This window comes from Odontesthes bonariensis, chromosome 8 (assembly GCF_027942865.1).
Source record: "Odontesthes bonariensis isolate fOdoBon6 chromosome 8, fOdoBon6.hap1, whole genome shotgun sequence".
Lineage (NCBI taxonomy): Eukaryota > Metazoa > Chordata > Actinopteri > Atheriniformes > Atherinopsidae > Odontesthes > Odontesthes bonariensis.
In genome coordinates, this window is record NC_134513.1 from 9,476,378 (window position 1) to 9,496,898 (window position 20,521).

The following is a 20,521-nucleotide window of genomic DNA, read 5'->3' on the forward strand; positions in this document are numbered from 1 at the left end:
TGGATATGTTTGGTGTTAATAATGTTGTATTCGAGAGATGCATTCTTTTGAATGTTTGTGGAGGTGTAACACTCTGTTGAAAATAAATTTGGCACACCCAATATTTGCAGGTGCACACCCAATGTCTTTTTCCTGGCTCAGCCAGTGTGACAAATGAATTGGAATAAGGATTTAGAAACTACAGCTCTTTAACATGTAGAACCCTTTGGACTTGTTGTGATGCTTTGACAGACCTTAAATGCAGCTGTCCTCACTTCTTGTTGTCTTTCTGCCTTTGGCTTTGTTTTCGGCAAGTGAAATGCAACTTGATTGTGTGAGATCAACCTTTTGTTGAATAATCACCCCATTACCTTCAAAATATCTGGGTTTTGGGTATTTTTTTTCTTTTTCACAGTATGTTTTATGTCGTTAGCCACATCTATTCTATCCTATACACCATTCTCAGCTTTGTAGCATTTGGCTGAATCTGAACAGACAGCATAGTCTGTTTCACTTACATTTAGAGCTATTGGATGTCAGATATTATGAGCTCACAGCAACACTCTTTAAATGCAAACTTTGGAATCAACTTCAGAACTTTTGCCGACACGGTTGGTGAAGGAAAGACAGACGAATAGCTCACGCTTGTCCTGGACACAGCTGTAGAACCCCTTGAAAACATATAAATCCAGTGATTAAAACCTAAACCTTTCCTCTGATTTGGAGGTAAATACCCACAATAGAAAGTGACGAAATTGTGGCAGTTTTCCAAAAATGTTCAGATTTAACTGAATTTTTTTTTTCCTCAGAGCATACCGAACAGAAATGAGGATGAATATTGAGCTTAACTTAATCTGGTTGGAAATTTTGCTCCAGTTTATGTGGCTCCGTGACTACTTAGTGTGGAAATAAAACCAACTCTGGCATTAATCAGCCATAAGAACTTCATGTGATGATAAAGAAGAGCCTCACATGGTGAAAAGTTGGTTTTGCTCTCTGTGAGAAGGTTGGACACAGAGGTTGTTTTAATTTTTGGTAACATTGTGGTAGTGCTGGGCGGTATGACCAAAAATACATATCACGGTATTTTTTTTTCATGCATAATTAGGTGTTCACAGCATTTTCTACAGATTGAGAACAGAATTAAAAATTAAAATAAAAATTCTTCAAAATAATTCCTTTGTTAATAATTGGTCACACAGAACTTTACTGTATTAATATTCACATCTTCATTGTAAACAAATGAATAACATAGCTAATTACACTGGTCGGACTGTTCAGCTCTGTTTCAGACTGATACCTCCGGTTCAGGCTGCTCCTCATCATCAACACGCACGTCTCTTTTTCAATCACGGAAAATATTTTTCAATACTCATCTGGATTGAAGCAGCAAACATTCAGTGTAAGAGTTTAAAAAAACTACTTTATTTGATTCACAGCTGCTAGTGTTTAGACCTTGACAACCCAACTACATTTTTTATTTTTTTCTTACGGCAAACTTGCGACTAGTTAACTTTATAAAGAAGGCGTAATCGCTTGTTTGCTATGGGTCGGGTCGGGATGGGACAACATTGTATTAAAAATATAAAATATTTTTTATAGGACTTTTTAATGTGACTTTATAAAGTTGCACGTGATACCAACCTTTTGTGAATTTCGCCAGCCGTCTTCTTTCGGTTGAGCTAATCTAACGCGACGCTGAAGCTAGCAAGCTTCCAGGCTTCCAGGGATGATCTCGCTGATGGAGACACACGCAGTGTGTACGGAGGGAGGGGCTGTGTGTGTGTGTGTGTGTGTGTGTGTGTGTGTGTGTGTGTGTGTGTGTGTGTGTGTGTGTGTGTGTGTGTGTGTGTGTGTGTGTGTGTGCAATGTGAGAGAGACGCATGACTGACAGAGACGGAGGAAGAGCAGGGAAATGAAATGCAGCTTAACGAATACGAGTATTTTTTAAATAGCGTTAAAAATAGACAGTAAACATGCGTGTTTAGAAGCGCAACACAGAAAAGAGTCCCGTCTCAAACAATGTCGCGCGACGCAGCGTTCCCCCCCGTTGTGTAATCAAATACACCGGTATGGTGGTATATTAAAAATTCATATCATAATGAAATTATAAACCGGTATTCGGTGTGAACCGGTATACCGCCCAGCACTACATTGTGGTACATTTTAGGGTTGTATTTGTTCTCTGTGTTTGTGCATTTCTCTATCTAAAAGATAAGTAGTTCTCTTTTTTTCTTGCTTTCTGTAACATTAACAAGAAATTGAGTCGGGGTGTTATTCAGAGAAGAATTGCGAGCAGAATGATTTCTGATCACTGACTGACTGGACTGCTGAGAATTGTGTTTATGTGTGAGAGATTGTAATTGTGTCTTGGTGTGTGTGTGTGTGTGTGTGTGTGTGTGTGTGTGTGAACAGTGAAAAAAGGAATGGAAGAGAAGTGAATGAAGCTGAAAAAGCAGCACAGGGAAGATTAGATGGCTAATGAAGTGAGCGTGAAGGCAAGTTTGTTGGCAGCAGAGGAAAAGTAAAGTGCCGGGCGTCCACTGAGGAGCAGGATGAAGGATGTGAGAGATGTTTTCAGAGAGAGGAAGAGAGCCAGAAATGTATAGTTTCCAACAGTAAAAGGCTCCTCGTTGAACAGTTGTATTTGTTTTTCATAGCCCTTTCACCTGCAACTAAAAGAGAATCAAACTTAAAGGTCACCTTCCATCTTAAAAAAAAAACAGCTCTAAGATGTCTTTCAATGTAATTCTGTAGCTGTAGGAAGAATACACAGCACTGTGCAAATGTTTTACATCTACTGAAAGTGTTTACATAGCACTGCAGTTAAACCCTCGTGTATAGCACCGACTGTTAAATGAGGTTAAACAGGTAGAAAAGTGATGCTTTCGGCCTATAATAAAGTCGAAAACTATCTCTCTAAAAAGACTGTTATAACCTTCCCTTTATGTAATATCCAGTCACGCCTTAATGGTGTCTGAATGAAGCCTGAGGAATATTAACGAAAAGTCTGAACCAGATGGATGAAAATGTTTTTCATTTTATATTTGTGTGAAAAGGGATTTATTTATTTATTTTTTTTTTTTTCCTAATCCACAACTTGACTAATACAACTTTGACTCCCTGAAAAGCGGACTTGTCACGCGGTTTGAGATATAAAGTGGGATATATCCTTGATCAATAAGTGCAGGAGCGGGCCGGCTCTGCATGGCCACACATCTCACTGACAGAATTTACAAATAAGTCGCCAATAAATCCCGCTGAAAATCATTTAAAAAGTCTGCAGAGGCAAACTGGGTACTGAAAGATTTGTCGAGCAGCCCAAAATTGCCGAAGTTAAAGTGTCAGGATGAGGTCAACAAGTCCAGAAGATGCATTTGTCTAAAAACACACGCAATTAACCCTCACAAATCTGAAATTGTCTTTATTTTCTGTTTAGATATGTATATTTTTTCACTTTTACAAACAAAAGAGTTCACTGAATGAGGAGTCTCAAGTCTTTTTACCTAAACAGGCAGTTTTGTATACTGGAGGCTCTCCACTTTTTTTAATTTTTTTATCTCATTATCCCTGCCTGTTAAATAATTGTCGTGCTGCTTACTTGCTGCTTTTCGTAAAGGCGCCAAGCAAAATTTGTTGAGCCGGAAAGGTCTGCGATGTCCTTACAGGCGATGTATGACCCTATTCCCATCAGATGGGAGAGACACTGGGTACAGAAGTGAGAATTACAAAATGGAAACCAAGTGAAACGAGGGAGGGAGATGAGAGAGTGTGAGCCAGATAAGGGATTCAGAATGAGCATGACAAACAGTGAGGAAGGTTATTACATCTGGCTGCTCGCCCCATCTGAGTCCATCTGAGTCCATTTAAAGACAGCCACAGATGATGGATCAGATGGATGATGGAGGAGAATGAAAGGGAAAGCAAGCGGATGAAGTCTCGCCTAAAAAGATTCAAACATGTTTTTGACTCTCCTTTTAATGAGTGTTGATGCAGGTGTCTGTGTGGTGAAATTAGTCTATTCAGAAGCGGTGACGAGAGGAAACCTTCATCAGCACGCTGCTTTCGCCTCCACCTCCTGCGCTGCGCTCTGATTGCACCCAGGATGGGAGCGTTCAGTCTGGATTGTCCTCGTCCTCGCCCCTGCTCCCATGCAGCAGCTTTCCATTCCTCTCTGCCACTGCAAAGCCTCCGTTCTCCTCCGATCCTTCTTCTCCTTCCCGCATTTGTTGGAGAGGGAAGCAAAGGCTCATCCACATGTCAAGCAGTTTGTGCTTCTGCGAGAAATGCATGTCGAGCCTCAAACGCGGCCTTGGCATTGGTCTCAGTTAAGTCTCTTGACAACTGAATCCCCTACTCCCTAACACTCTCTGACTCACACTCTCTGAGTCACACTTTTTCGCTTTGCCTTTGACAGCGAGCAGCCCATGACCAGTAAACTTTAACTATGAGTGGATTGCAGAATGAAAGAAACATAAAAGAAGGGGTCACTGAAGGCGGTGTGGAGGTAAAAAATGTGCTGGAGCTTAACAGCACTGAAATCCACATCTAAATCTTCACAGTGTAAAAATCTGCTGAAATCTGATAACTTTTAGGATGAATGACAGGAAGCACAATGAGCCGACTGACCGAATAAACTTTAAAATGATCCTTAGTGTTAACATTTACAAACGAAAACCGAGTCTGACTTGTTTGGAGATTATTTTTGGAGTTTAGTTACAAAGATCCTTGTCGTAATTTCATTTTTTCATGGGATGATTTGATGCTTTTTCTTCAGTCATGTATAACACGGGGGGGAAAAAGCCTCTTAACAAAAGTAATTGAAGTCAAAAATAGATTAAACTAATTTTATCAGAAGCTACATATTAGCACAGAGTGTTTGTGCTTCCTACCGTTCATTATTTCATTTGTTGGGGAGGTTTGGATTTGAATAAGTGCCAAATGAGATGAGTGCACTTATTCACTTGGTGTCGTTCCAGTGATGAAGCCAAATGTATCAAAATGATGAATGCAAAACGATAATATTTTAATAGATTTGGCTACCCTCTTAACCCACGTGGCGAGATGACTGATTGGAGAAGCGGGTCAGCTCCTCGAGGTGCCGCTTTCATCTGAATCAACGGTCGACCGCATGCTGAAAACTTGCCAATGACTCACTTGTCGGACTTCTTAAAGGGTACTGCAACCTCCTTCTGGGGTGTATTGTTTTTCCTGCCCGCCATTATGTCGAATGTCGAACCATTTTAGTTTTGCCTCTTGCACTCTTGCCATTTCTTTCCAGATTTTTATGCTCGAGCACAACGGAAGCCCCAGTTTATTTGGCTGCTAAATAACAGCCAGTGCCTCAAAGGAAATCCTCTGTCCTTCTCTCTCGATGGAAGTTTTTTATTGTGGTACTTTTTTTTGCTTCGTGATATTGGTGGTATGGATGATTTTACTTTATATAAATCTAGATGAGTGTAGGAAGCATGAAAACACTGGAATTAATAAATAACTAAAGTAGGTATCGCCAAGGTAGGTATTTTTTTTAATTTATTTATTTTTTGGTGAACTCTCTGGAATCCAAAGTACTTTGAACTTGTCTTTTGCCTTTTGTGAATAGATTTCAATCTCTTTTATCTGAAGCCTTGATGATGTGCTGTACATGGCAGCGTGCTCAACAGACCGGCAACTAACAGTTATGAAAACATGGCTCGTTTGATCAACACTGTTGGGAGGAAGCGGAGTGAAACGCACAGCCTAATACTTTAAGCTCGTGTTGCTTTTAAGGCTCGCTCAAGTGGAAAGAAACTGTCTCCGGAAGAGTAATTGTGATATTAGCTTAACAAGCACTTTTTGGCTTTCATCCATTTCAACCCCACAAAATGAAGGATCTAAACATGAAGTTTTAATGCAGAGGAAACAGTCTACAGAGACTCCACCAGAAGAAGTTTTTACTCGCTTCTCTCATCGATTGTTTCCTTTGTCTGTTTAATGGATCATTTGGCCTTTTTCGTTTCGCCAAACTTGCGCTCAGTGGATTGTTCAGTGTTGGTTTTGTGGTATAGTGATGGAGATATTCTGTTAGCCTCATGAATGAAGCTAGTAGCACGAGCACATATAGAATTCTGTCTTTAACTCGTGGAAAATGCTTCCTGATAAACCCCAAATCACACAACAGGCCTCGATTTAGTTTTGAGGGGAAGATTGTGGTGCGTTGTATGATCCTGGCATGAAAGAACAGGAGGAGACCCATTGAATTTTTATTTTGTCACGTCAAGATGTCAGTTCTTTGCACCTGCATACCTTCAAATTAGTGATGCCCTTCCCTCTTAAATTTTAGGTTCTTTTGGCTTAATTTGTTACTGCCCAGCACCGACTGATGCTTGAAGGATGCAAAACAGATTATAAAAACATAAGTGTTTAAAATACAGACTTTAAAGCATCTGACACTGTCAGAAATTTTAGATATGCTTTTGTATTTTTCAAAGGAGTCATGGAAACTTACTACAAATAACTATTCTGCACATTATTGATCGGCTCTAGTGATCAGCTGCTCTGACTTTTACACATTAGGCTGGAAGTGATATCTGATTGGAATGACATTGATTCGTAACGACAGTTCAGTATTGACTTAAATCTTTTCAGCAGTCTGTCATCGATCAACGAGCTTATCGACCGTGTAATAATTACATTTTTCACATTGTGATATTTATCATGTTGTCGAAGGCAGACCTCATCGAAGACAGGCCAGAGCTCTCATTAGCCATCCGCAAAGAGGAGCACGGGGTGTATGGCGTAAATCTAACCCTAACGCCTCTGAAACTGCAAAGTAAATTCACCTGTCAACAACGTCGCACTTAATTAGGATTCATTCCTCTGTAATTTATTTCTTGTGTTTTTCAGCTCGGGGCTAGCACGGAGGAGAGTTCTGTTCTCTTAGGGTGAAAGTGTATAACTGCGTATCCTTCCTGTCTGGGCTTTGTAGTTGAAAAGTCATATTTCTGATCAGCAGCTCCGATACCGCTGATGATGCGACTGTAGCAGTGGCAGCGACAGTCGGGCTGTAATTCAGGTGATGAGATGTAGACCTTCAGCTCTGAGGCCAGGCCAAGGCTAACATTCATTTAGACCTGTCAGACTTTATTCAGCCGTGCAGCGCTCTTATAAGCAGTGCTGCCTCTTTCTGCTGCCTTTCTTTCTTGGCCTTAGATCTTATTAAATAGTTATTTTTTGCCTTCTTACCGTGTGATCCTCTAACCTCACCTCCTGAGCTCCCCTCAGAGCTTTATAAAAAGAGCCAACCTTTCCCTTGACTTTTTCACTGTAAATTGATCTTGGACGGCAGCATGGTGACTGATCAAAATGCAAGAGATCGTGAGCCTCCTACAAAGGCTGTAGTGTGTTTTTACTTCAGGTCGTCTCTGTTACTGTGTTCAAATTGCTTCCAATAAAAAGTCTGACCAGTTAATGTGCACGTTGTTTCTCAAACACCTTAATGACTTTCATTTAAGATCACCAAAGCAAGTGCGAATTGCAAATAACGTTCGATAGCTTAAAGTCTTTACTCTGGCTTTAAATGAGGTAAATATGATTGATGTAATTTTGACTAGTTTTAGTGTTTTCTGTCCTTTTTTCTCCCAGCAAAGTTTGTAAAACAGGATGTAGAGATGTTGGAGGGACTTTCCGTAGCAGCGAGAATGTAAATATGCACAACATTCGTCTCAGAGTTTTTGTGGAGATTTTCCGGTAGCGTTTTCTGCTGCTGAGCGAATGTGAATAATACCTTGTACTTTTTGCATCTTGGCTCCTGTTTTCTCTGAACAGATGTACATCTGCAGCTTCTCCCTTGCATATTGCATATAACTTGGTTTAACAGCGATTTAGGGAAACATTCCTTCAGAAAACGCAACGCTGACACCGTATGAGCTATCACATATATCATTACTACGGTAACATTTTCTGTTTCGATTGCTCAGGTGGGAATGTACATACTTTGCATTTACTTTTCAGGTTTCATCCAAGTTTTGTTCAAATGTATACACAAGGATGGAAATCCAGTTAATGGCCTTCTTTAAGGTCTCAAAAATGTTGTAAACTGACAATGTCATGGCACATTCTTGCTCTTCACCTGAGGGGGTGTATTGTACAGTAAGAGCAGTATGGTAAATGCAACAAAAGTAGAATGAAGGACTGAATAAATGAAACAAAGAAAATGATATCTCGTGTTTTGTCCCACGGACTTTTGAATTTTACATTTTAGGTCTGCAACACAAAAAGTTAGGAGATGTGCATTTTTATTGGGTTAGTGTTGAGGGGGGGTTTTTGAGTGATTTTAATCATGATGCGCCCCAAAAGCATGATCCAGATGTGGCAAGGGGAAAACCTTTGTCAAAAACTACAAAACCGAGAAGACGAAAAAAAATAGCCTCATTTTGCCTTTGTTCAAAGGGGGGTGTCTACTCTTCTGGGCTCTGAGGAATCTGGGATAGATCATGACACAGCGTAAACGTGCATTGTGGTCAGACCAATCAATATTCAAGATCTTTTTTTGGAAGAAATGGACACCACTTGGGACCAAGGACGAAAAGGATCATCCAGATTGTTTTCTGCAAATAGTCTGAAGCCGGTAGCATCACAGAATACGCAGATTTTGAGATGTAATTCTGTGTGGATGTGCCCTTGCAAAAGATCATTTCCAAAACAAAAAAGAAGTATATTGCTATATACTATTGAGAGCATGACAATGCAAAACCAAAGAGAGTACAGAAGAAGAGGGTGGAGGTGTTGAAAGGGCCTCCCCGCAGCCCTGACCTGCCCCCAGGTGTGTGGAGTGGAGAATTTTAAAACCTCTACACCAGCTTCCAAAAAGTGCACATTGTTCACCTGTTCACCGCCAGTTTACCTGAAGACGATATTGTTAATGCATTTTTTTGATGACACATTTAATTGTTTTTTTTTTTAAACACTCTGAAGCGGCTCTATATGTTGAAAGCATTTACAACAAAACCCATGACAGTAATCACATTTTAAGAAGCAGCTTTGATACCAGCAGAAGGCCGGGGCTGAGCCCTCATCCCTCTCAAGTCACTAAACGTTCTTTCTTTCAAGACCGCACCTAGTCTCGACTCCTGTTTGTGCGACTTCTGTGGGATTTTCAGCTGAGTATGATGCCTGTACATCTATTGTTGGAAAGAATGGCCAGACCAGAGACCAGAGTTCAGAAACTCAGGAGGAGCTCAAAGTAACTGTCACTGCTCCTCCGCATTAGAGCAGGGCTCGCATTAACCATTTTCTGTCAACATTTGGACCCATTGCTGCAACACCATCCATACCTACATGTAAACTACCAGCAACGAACACCTTTGTCCAATTGGGGGTGGGTCTACACTAGTTTTTGTGAAAGCCTGTTTTAGAGCCATTGAAAAATGACAAGCAAGTATTCACAAAGGCCCAGTCCTAAGCTCTGTATTGCAGAGGTGAACTGCACCTTTATTTTTTAGGGACCTCGGAATAGTGGTCATTTTTGCTCTTCACTTGGGGCTTTGATTGACTAGACCACCATGACTCCTTGATCTCCAAACCCACAGGAATGGAAAACAGAGGAATCTGACATTTATAGAGGACCTGAATTGGAGATTTGATAAGTTAACTTAGAATCCGATCCAACTGGAACTGGATATCCCTGCTTGTTAATGGATACCTTTCATCTTGCTGTTGCTGTTTTGAAACCATTCTTATCCGGTCATTGTGGTCGTTGTGTGATTACTTGTCGCCTGGAAGAGTAGGAATCCTCTCCTGCGCTATTTTGGATGTAAAAAGCATGTCATCCTTCAGATGTCCATATTCCCCTGATTACATCGTAAGCTGTTTGATGCTGTCGTCTCCCAATGAAACTCGATTTTTCAAGTTTCCCTCTGTGTTTTTCATCCTCCATATCTTCCCCTGTCTTCCTCCCGACATATCTCCTGCAGGGATTGCGGGAAGCTCAGATTGATCTACGGCTCTCGCTGTGCGGTCAGCCCCATAGGAGATGTTTGTGTAATGGCTTCTATATGAGCGCTGTCAAAGCAGATGAGGATCCAGCGCTCTTGGCAGCCAGAGTGAACACTGTGTCGACAAGCCCCAGCAGGGAGCACCGAGCCCCCTTTTAACCCCTGCCGCTTTGTCTCCTCCGTTGGGTTTTCTCATTAATTCAGGATGACTGTGTTTGTTTGTTTTTTTCATGAATCGTGAGTTTAAGCAGGAAAATTACGGTTGTTACTTATTAAACACAGGTTATACATGTATGAGCGCTTTGTAACCACATCTGTGTAAAGCTAACACTCTTTCAGCAGCTTTCCCTTCTCAGCTTTGGTGTCATCTGTTTCTCCTTCCTCGCCATCATGGTGCGTTTACAACTCGGCTGTTTTTTTTCTTTCCCCCTCACATCCCATGTTCAGATTCACAAATCTTCGATGCCAGCGTGCTTGCTTGCCACACTGAACCATTTTTTGCTGCGAAGAGAGCGAAAGCACGATGTAAAAATACTTATAGCGACCAATGTTTTCACTTGTCACCCCACTTATCTCTGGCGTTTCTTCACCTCGGTTCTTTCCTCCTGTTTTACTTCCTTTTCTTGTCTGTTGGAAGTTGATGGTAATATACCGTAGTTTTATGGTTTTGCCTTGGCCCTCTCCGTCACTCCACATCAAAGCCTCACTTGTTCTGCAACTCACTCCTTCATGGTCTATTACTTTTCCCTCTCTTGTTGACACAGAGATGCTGTTTAGTGTGCATGCGCCTGCGTTTTGCGCGCATACTTAAAAGGGACTTTTCTGTCTTCATTTGCATCCCCAGAAGGACTGATCCCCAGACTCCTAAGAATTTTCACTTCCATAACTGACTGTGGACTTGCCTCGTAATGCGGAGCCAGAGTGTTACCAGTCAACATTACTTTTCAGGCGTTCAGGGAGCTCTCCAGCTCATGTACACCAAACGAAAATGAAAACGGAAAAGGAACATATGGCAGGAAAGAAGCAGCCGGGGTTAAGCTAGGTCGAGGAGCATTTGTGTTTTGATGTTGATGTCGTTCCGGCATAATTCTCGGCTAGCTGAATCTAGGCCATAATCTTCCGCTCTTCTCAGCCTCAGCGGTTCAGGTAGCAGAGTATTTACAGCGTTACAAAACAGGAGTTATAACAGCGTGCCACCTATCTGTCTCTGTCCAAGTTAGAAAGAGAGCATCACCTCTGAAGTCATGGTGTTCTTTCATGGCAGAATTATTTTCAGTGTCTCTTCTTCTTCTTCTTCTTATCAGAAAAAAGGTTTTGGTGTCTGAGACAGAAATGCAAGATTACTTTGTCCATTTTTTTAGTTCACACAGCTTTCCAGTTAACTACACAGCAGGCTGCTAATATCCTGATTTTGACAGTTAAATGCAATTCACTCTGTATGAGGCAAGGCCTATGAGTTATTACACATGGGATATATAATGACTGGAATTTCAATATCTCCACCAATTGTCCATTGAAATTCCACGTCGTTTGTCTTTGAAAGTATATTCCTGGGATAGTTGTGCATCTTTCTCTCTACCCCTGCCTGTCCTATTTTCTTATGGTAAGACGTTCTCATAATTTCACACCGTGAAAGGATGAGCTCCATGAAAGGCATGAATAATTTGACATGCTTTGAAGATGAGGGCGAGATTTGTTAAAAAAGAAAAGGAAAGAAAGCAACTCGGGCAGGAGATCTGAACGACGTCTGTGTTTGTTTCCACTTTTATCCCCCAAACTACAGTTATCTGCATGCCTGAATGAAGCTAAAGGAAGAGAGTTTGGATATGTTCTCATGGACACAGCACTAAATAGGGGAGCTATTCTTTGAAGATTTCCAAGAGTAACTACACCGAGAAGGATCGAACCTAAACTACAGCATTTCACGACATATAACAGTGTAGAAAAATGGTGTGATGATTCTCTTTCTCTCAGGGCACAAGATATTTCCACAAATCACCTTTCATCTATTTCTCCAGCAGTCTTCCTCACCTCACCACGTGGAGATTGAGGTGAACCAATCTTGCTGCTTATAAGGCAACTTGTCTTCAGCACATGAGCACTAACCCTATGTGTCATATTGTGTGAACTATATTCAAGGTCATAAAATATGGTAAATATACATGCTAGTTGATATAAATTGCCATTTAAGTATACATTGCATATGAGATAATAACTAACAATTGTTGTAGAAATATTCCAAAAGATTTCAAACTTTAAAATCACCTTCAGTGACAACTAAAAGACAACATGCAGCCTGCATGTCGATATGAGATCTATTTATTCATGCCAGTGCCGAGGCTGCTGTTTGTGCTACACCTGTAACTGTGTAAAATTGCTTCTCAATGGCAGATGGAACCAAATAACAGATAATGGTGATCCATCTGTCAGATTTCAGACTTAAGTCCCCTCTGAGGTAATGACCGCACTGAATTACAACATACAGGGCTATAATAAGGTTAAACACCACACCTTAGAAAATAACCTCACATGGCATTGTCCCCTGTAGTCCACCGATGGGAGCTAATTGGCTGATATGGGTCTATTTTCCTCCAGGGTGCATTTCTCACGATATATTACCGTCACCCATCTCGCTCTTTGTCCCGCTCTGTCTGGATGGTTTTGACCCATGCGGGCTGAATGGGCACGGTGCACTATAATCGCTACACAGCAGAGCATTAAAGACGGTCCATCGAGACATTTGAAGGGTTACGTCACATGGTACAGATGACAAATAACCAAGGCAACTCACCCGTCTCCCTCCTTCCTTACTCTCAGGTTAAAGCTTCACGAGCCAGGCTCACGTTCCCAACAAAGTTTGTCATGAAGTTAAAAAATAAGCTTGTATTTTTAAATGATGATAGGATTCTTGGTTTCATAATTTGTTATGTTGTCCAACGTGCTATTTTTAGTTAAAGTCATTAAGCGTTTTATTGGCAGTTCACGTTTGGCACGTTTTTGGGAACGGGATTGGAAACGCTGCTTAGAAACAAAGCACTCGGTAGCTACACGAGTGCTTTTGCATAATTTGCTTGTTTCTTTGAAAGCAGATAGTCATCAAAGAGAGTCAGATAATGAACAATGGCCCTGTTAGCCACAAAACTCAAGCCCACCCTTTTTTTTTGCCTCAGGGTGGTATGTTGCAGTGAAAAGAACAAAGTTTCCATCTTTTAGTATCGCTTTCATACGTTCCTTTGCGGCCACTTTGTTTATATGCTAACACGACATGTCATAAACGTAATTGTTGCAGCCTTTACAAAATTTTTTTTAAATTTCCGTAATCGTGCTGCAATTGAGTCAATCAATTGCGGTCTTCTGATTAAACACAAATGTGGTGTACGGTGTGGAAAATCCGCATTTTAAGCAGTGGAGCATCTAGAAAATGAACTTGCTACTTTTGGTAGCAAATCATCACTCGGGTTGGGATGGCATTAGTTTGAACTCCTGACAACGGTGTTTCTATAATCTTTGCCACAGCCTTGAGTTCACGCATGTGTGGCTTGAGAATGGAGGAAGCCGACCTTCACTTGTTCGGTACGCTCCCCCTCGGCCTGTGTTTTTTATTTTTTTGTATTTTTAAATGCCATCATATTTCAGTGTCTTTAATGAGATGAGAGCAGAGCGGACAGAAGCTGCCTAGGCAAATGGAGGTCTCTGTGACACTAAAGGAGATGGATAAGAAATGTATGACGAAGGCTTATTTCACCATTTTAATCTCAGAGTTTATTGGTGGGCAGAGGGATGCAATTATTTTCATGATCAATAAATCCCTGGTTTCGGTGGCACATTACTATTACCACAAGCAGCTTGTCTTGAAGTTTAGTACAAAGTTTCATGGTCGCTAGAGGCCGCATCCTAATGATTCTGGAGGATCCTCTAACTTCTTGTTTTGCTATAAGCTTGAGCTTTGTATTTAGTCTTGTTGACATTTTGTCCAAAAGTGTATTTTAACATTTGTCTTGTGGAACAAATTGTTATCTGTCATTCTGTGAGTCATGAAGAAACAATTCTGATTGTTATGTATTTAAGTTCTCTCTATATTTTGGGTTCTTTTCCCCCTACAAACTCAAACGTTGCCACAAAAGTAGACAAAAGCTTGCACACGCATTCAAACACGTTCCTCCAGACATCTTCACGTCCTTCCCCGGCAGACAGAAAGTTTTCAGGACTTCTTTAACTCCTCTAACAAAGCTGCGCGGCACGTCAAAAGTACTTGCTCATATCGTGCTTAAACGAGAATGCACACCGCGCTCACATATGTTCTCGCACATGCTCGCACACGCTCACTGAATTATCGTGGCAGAAGCAGGCGCACTCTGACTTGGCGTGCTGAAATAGTGGTGACAGATACTCTCCCAGGAGCGGATATCACGGTGCTGCACAAATGAATGCCAGCAAGGTGTAAAAGCTCCTAAAAGCACAGCAGGGCCTGCGAAATTTGGTGGATGCTGGGTTCGAAAGAGCGCGCCATCACCATGCGGATTAAACTGGAATGAAATCGGGTCGGAAATGGATCTGCAATAGGTTTGAAACGGGTTCATCTTAGTCTCTCTCTTGGTGTCTTTATATGCCATGTTCATTTGGCTCCCATCTCGTTTTTATCTGCGGTGCGATAACAGATCAAAAGGAGGAGAAGTGATGATAAACCAGTTCTCCTCCTCTTGTTGTTTGTCCCTTTTTTCTCTCTCCAAGGTTGTTTGCGTCTCTCATCTTCATGTGGTTTGTGAGTAGCTGCTTTCATGACAAAGTCTCAAGCCCCGAGTAAATTAATAGAGAATAATGAGAAGCTGGGTATGAATATGCATTTCCTGCCTAGCTGAGACGGGTTTTCCGCTATTCAGTCTTAATAAATACGACGATGAAAGCTCAAACTCAAAAGGAATAATAAAATATCCAGTCTTTCAAACTAGACCTTCAGAAAATTAATTAATAATAAGCAGTTTTGATAAGAAAAAAATTGTTTGGGTTATTTAGAAGGGCCAACATTTACCAAGTAGCTGCTCAAATGTGAACTTTTGTATAAATTGAATTTGGACTGCCTCATACCACATTAACTGTCATTTTATGCAATAAGAGAACAAGTTTAAGACGTATTGAACTTGTTTGCGAAGGATGGAGGGGGTAAAAGTACGCTGGATTTGCAGGTTTGCCCAGAGTGCCTTGTCTCCATTTGACTGAACAATTTTGACTTTACTTTTGCAAATTACTGTGTAACGCCTGAGCACCTGCCACTCTTTCAAATCGCTCAAAAGATATCTCTCTGAGACTTCTATTTGTTTTTGTACTGCTGTATTGAGTTTTAAAATATCGATGTTGCCTATTTAAACACTAATGTATATGGTATTGACTTTGGCTCTGAGTACCTCTGCCTCAGCTCTCCACAAAGGCAGGAGCTGAGGCAGAGGTGATTGCTTGCTGCTATTTATTTACTTGCTGTTTGTTAGCAAGCGTCGCGCCATGGGCAAAATAAACTTCACAGTGGAATTTAAAAAGAAATTCAAAATAGAGACATGCTTTTTTACTCACTGAGCATTCTTGAGGATGTGATTTACTTCTTTACGTCTTACACATGATGCCGCCCTTTTTTTTTTAATCTTCTAACATCTGTTTAATGCTCTTAACTTTCTGTGGCATTTGTCAAACCCAACCGAAAACTCCAAGTGATGTCCAGAGCAAAAGTGAGACTCGACTAAAGAAAATGAATTGGGGAAATGAATAGTACAGCATGCAAACACCAATAAGCAAATAGCAGTTAGATATTAAGATAAATATAGGAATGAAGGTGAAAAACCCAAAACAAAATAGTTTAAAGTGCACCAATGACACAAAAATGAGCATAATAAGAACAAGAAAAATAAGACGGTTAAAGCTGCAGTCGGCAGGTTTTCAAAATTGCGAGTCTAAAGTCGGAAAATTCGAACTGATACAACTTTCAGATCCCTCCCCCAACCTCTAACAAGCTCTGAATCGCCCCCCAAACCCCTCCCCCTCTGTGGACGAGGTTGTGCACGTGAGTTCACACCAGTGAGAGCGCACACAAGCTGGGGCAGACTCACGCTCAGCTGCGTGTGCACAAGCTGTGATTGACAGGTAGGATTCCTCCACCCTAACTTGATTGGTTAAAAACAGCCGGGAGCGCTCGGTTTTTGCAAGCATGATCACAGGCTTCAGAGGGAGCTACAGATTTCGTTATTTTTCCTAAACAGCCTATTTAATATTCTACTTCCAGGATCCCATGACAGTTCAAGCTAATATGACTAAAAAAAAGTTGCCGACCGCAGCTATGACCGTTGTATTTTTAAGGTTAAATCTTAAAAGGAGAGATTTTTATCAGTCTCGTCCTCAAACTGGAAGCTTGTCCCTAAACCGTGGAGCCTAAAAACAAACATTTCGGCTTCCTCTTTTAGTCCTGGAAATTCTGTGAATCACAAGCAGATCTGCGTTCTGAGAGCGATGACTTCTTTGAGGGTGATGGGGAACGATTAGATTTCTAAGATAAGGCAGAGCTTTGCCATTGAGTACTTTGTTACAAAGACCTTTTTTTTTTTTTATTTTTTTTTTTTTTTAGTCTTACGAGTACAATCTCTTTTGGTAGTGCCAGTCACTTCTGTGGCTGCAGCCTTTTGGATCAAAGGGTTCATTTAAAGGGAGTTACTTTGACACCCTGTTAAAATGACTCTGCGGTTGTCTGTCCGACATATGAGTAATGCATGGATCGGCTTTTGTAGTACTCATTTTGCAACAGGGTGCTGCTTATCTTAGAAGTACTATGCAAATTATAGGAAGCTGTCGATGAGAACTTGTTCCAGCTTCTGCGTGCACTTGTACTTAAAGTGCAGCGAAAGTTCATATTGAATTTCATCAAAATGAATGCCCGAGTAAGCCTTTCTCCGGCTGTCGCTAGTTTAATTTTCTTTCATCCTCCCTTGTAGTTCTCAGATTTAGTCTTAATTAGTTTGTTCTGTATTCTACCATTTTGTCTAACTTGCGGGTTGTGAAAAGATCAGTGCTTCACGCACACAAGAAACAAAGAGGCGCAGAGGAACATGGAAACAAAGCACCAAGGCCACTATTTAGAACGTCAAGGGCAGCACAGGTTGAGCATGAAATGGAGCTCAAGCAAATGTTTTCATTAATTCAAGTGCTCATCACGCATATTGTGTCCTCCTTTTAGGTTATTAATTTCCTCATTTTCTCGATAATCCAGGAGAACAAATAACCATGCACTCACTGTAATGACATGCGCATGCTAAAAATCTTAAGTATGCTTAAAGCAGGCGTGCCGGACTGTTGCATATAGATGAATATTCGGCATGCTCGAGATAAGAGTTCACCTGTTACTGAGAAACCGGAAGATATCGGTCAATCTCATTTGGTGACGACTGTGAAACTTCTGAAACGTTGATGATGGTGGTTTTCCAGAGCTGAGAAGGGGCCAAATCTATTCACAGTAAAACTTTACTTACTTCCCAGTCTGTGCTTTCTGTTCTTCAGTATAGACTCTAATTGAGATTTGAAAGTAAGGATCTTTTATGACGATCTAATCTGAAACCCCTTAACATGAGCTGCCCCTTGAGCCAGATATAGGTGTTCGATGTCAGTTACCATGGTGATTTGGCTAGGTTTTCTCCCTGACCCAGACAATTCTGACTTTAGGCTCAACAGTTTTGAGGGATGTCCTCATCGAATCTCAATTATCGGATCTGTGTCTATATAACTGCGTGCGCCTTGACTCCCAATCTGTGTTTACAGCACAGGTCATTGTTTAGCAAAAAATTAGCACATCAGTGCAGCTTTCTGGAAAGATACTTTTGTCAAATTGCATTTTTACGTGGTTATTTTTGTTCCCAAATGTTTCAATAGCTTTACTGAAGTGGTAGCGTTTAGCTAACATGATTGAGCTGTGGGAAACCGCCACTATCGCACTGAGACTCGCTGTTGACAGATTGGGTCTCTTCCTATGCCAAGTCGGAGTCGTCGGTGATTTGAAAACGGAACGTTGTCAGTCAGTTGAAAACACTTCTAAAAATAAAGCTCTCCGACACCTTAGTGGGTTTATTCCACATTGCTTGTGTTAAACTGTTCCTCAGATTGTAACTGTACCTCCAAACTTTCAGTTAGAGGTAGACTTTCTGTGCTTGTCAGCTCGCATGGTCTCCAGGGATGACTGTTCAGCTCTTTTTCCCCTCATATCCACCGTCTTTTTTTGAAAGGCTGTTCACATCTGTCACTCAGACAGACAGCCACCCATCACCATGAGCTGTCAGACTCCTCCAACCTGGCTTATATTCTCTGGATAATCAGGCCTGGATGTTGTATTTTCACACCCTGCCTGCGCCTCGCCATCATTTTCCTTCATCCATCACTGTAGATTTGTCTTGGAGGAGGAGCAGTTTGGCATCTACAGAGGTTATGCAACAGAGGTGAAGCAGTTTGGTGTTTTTTGCACTCCATTCCTGATGTGTAAACGCTTTGCGTGCATGCTTGAATTGAATCAGAGCACTTGTGTGTTTAATAATTGGATTCCTGTAAACCTACTCGTAAAACCACATATTAGTTTTGCAGTCAACAAAAAGAGTGAAGTTAGGCAGTTTAGGAGCACTGATCGAGGCCAGTTGTTTCCCTGTCTTTCCACTCTTCATGCTGAGCCACAGACCTTTGAATGTCACTGATATTTTCATTTTACTCTCGGCTCAAATGCCTGCCATCATCGTTCGGTTCATCGTTTTCAATTTGATGACAAAACTTGCTCAGTCAACATTTATTCCCCGCTTTGTTTTCTGTTCCCTGCCTCTGTTGTGTTTGTAATCATGATAGTATCAGCAACATTCAGCCTCTCGAGGGCAAACTATCATATCTAATGAATGTTTTGTGCCCACAACATCATCTTTTAATCTTTGATAAGCAAACCAGCTCTGAGAAAATGAGAAATTAGCTGCGTGGGCCATGTGGATTTGGGAAGAACGTGTCCCACGGTTCTCAGCTCTCCACCTCTCCCACAGGATTAAGGGCAATACAGAAAATGCCTGGCTTATCCTGCTATATTTCCGATGCTCCCATGTGAGCGTACGCTGTTAGATCCCCATGCAGACTATGCTCAGACCCCATTCTGGCATGAACACAGTCTGTGGATTTTTACTTCCCCACGAGAGGCATTTATCAGTGTTTTCCTCTCACCATTTCTTCTTTCTTTCACATAAAGCAGGTGTCCTCCTTGACTTCAAAGTATGTTCCATCACCAGCCAGTAATAACTTCATTCTATTCAGAAAAACAAGACAGATTATTTCACCCTCGCTGTGTGTTGTTAACCCTCCGTCATTTTTTACCCGGCCAGAACATTATGGTCTGGGCAGACTCTCTCATAAACAAACATAAATACATGCCACATTACCATGGGGAAAAAAAAAATCTGTTTCTTGGAGTTTTTTTTTTTTTTTCCTTCCATCTCTGCATATTTTATTTATTTTCGCCTCACACTTCTGCAGGCTGTTTGAGGAGAGGGATAAGGAGGGGTGTAGTTCTGGGGGTTGGTGATAAGGGGCAGCCGAGGGGCTCCACGCGGGGGACAGATAGTTGAGCATAAAGCTGCTCTCTGCACGGTTATCTGCTGGCAGTCACACAATTACACACAGAGGCCAAGTCTCTGCTCACAAACTTGCAAATACATACATACATAGTAAGGGCTCGTTAGTTTATTGTTCTGAAAAGCTTGTGAATTTATATGAATGTTAACAAAACCTTTTGTGTGGTGCATTTTTTTAATGTGATTTCTCATTATTCATTCATCCCTTTCTGTCGCCGTATGTGCTCTCGTATGAACAGACTTGGACAGCTGACAGCTCTTTACATACTACTCTGAGTGTAAACAAACACGACCCTCTTGGCGAGCTATGAGCCGTGTACAGTCTGCACAGGCACGAGCGGATAATGTGAGCAAAAAGCATTTTCATCCATTTAATGCTCACACTTTAACACGTCGGCTCATTTGCACTTTCTGGCATCATCTGTTAACTGCAGTCAGTTTGTACTTTAGTATATTTGATAATAAATTGAGTGAAAAAAAAGAAATAGGGTTATAATTAAATTTGAAACACTCAGGAATGTGTGAAAGCCCCACTGAAGTGTTTGCAGCTTGTTCCTATGAGGATATAGCGGCTGTAAATGCCTTTCAGACCAGAGTGTGGTGCGGCAGAATCCATTCACAAGCAAACAAGATGAAGCGCGTTTGGGTGCCTTCGTCGCCTCTCACTTCTGATTTTAAAAACCACTCACATGCCTTTTTCTGAGCACTTTGGACAACAGCACAGCAACTCAGTCTTAATACTTAAAAGTATAAGTTACCTTGGTCCAAACGGTGCGCCAAAAATGACAAATTCGGATTTTCATTTGACCGGTCATCGTTGGATAAGCACTCGTAAGTGCTTAGATGGAAGGCACATTTGTTGTTGTGGAGGACGCTGTCCAGTTGCATTCCATCTGAGCACTAAGGACGACCCGGTCTGGCAGCAAAATGTGAATTAGCCGTGTG

At 41.3% G+C, this 20,521-nt stretch overlaps 1 protein-coding gene across 8 annotated transcripts in view; it reads left to right on the forward strand.

Moving 5' to 3' along the window:
• magi2a (membrane associated guanylate kinase, WW and PDZ domain containing 2a) overlaps window positions 1-20,521 on the forward strand; it is a 206,139-nt gene that overhangs the window by 78,937 nt on the left and 106,681 nt on the right. The gene's annotated exons all lie outside the window — the stretch shown is intronic.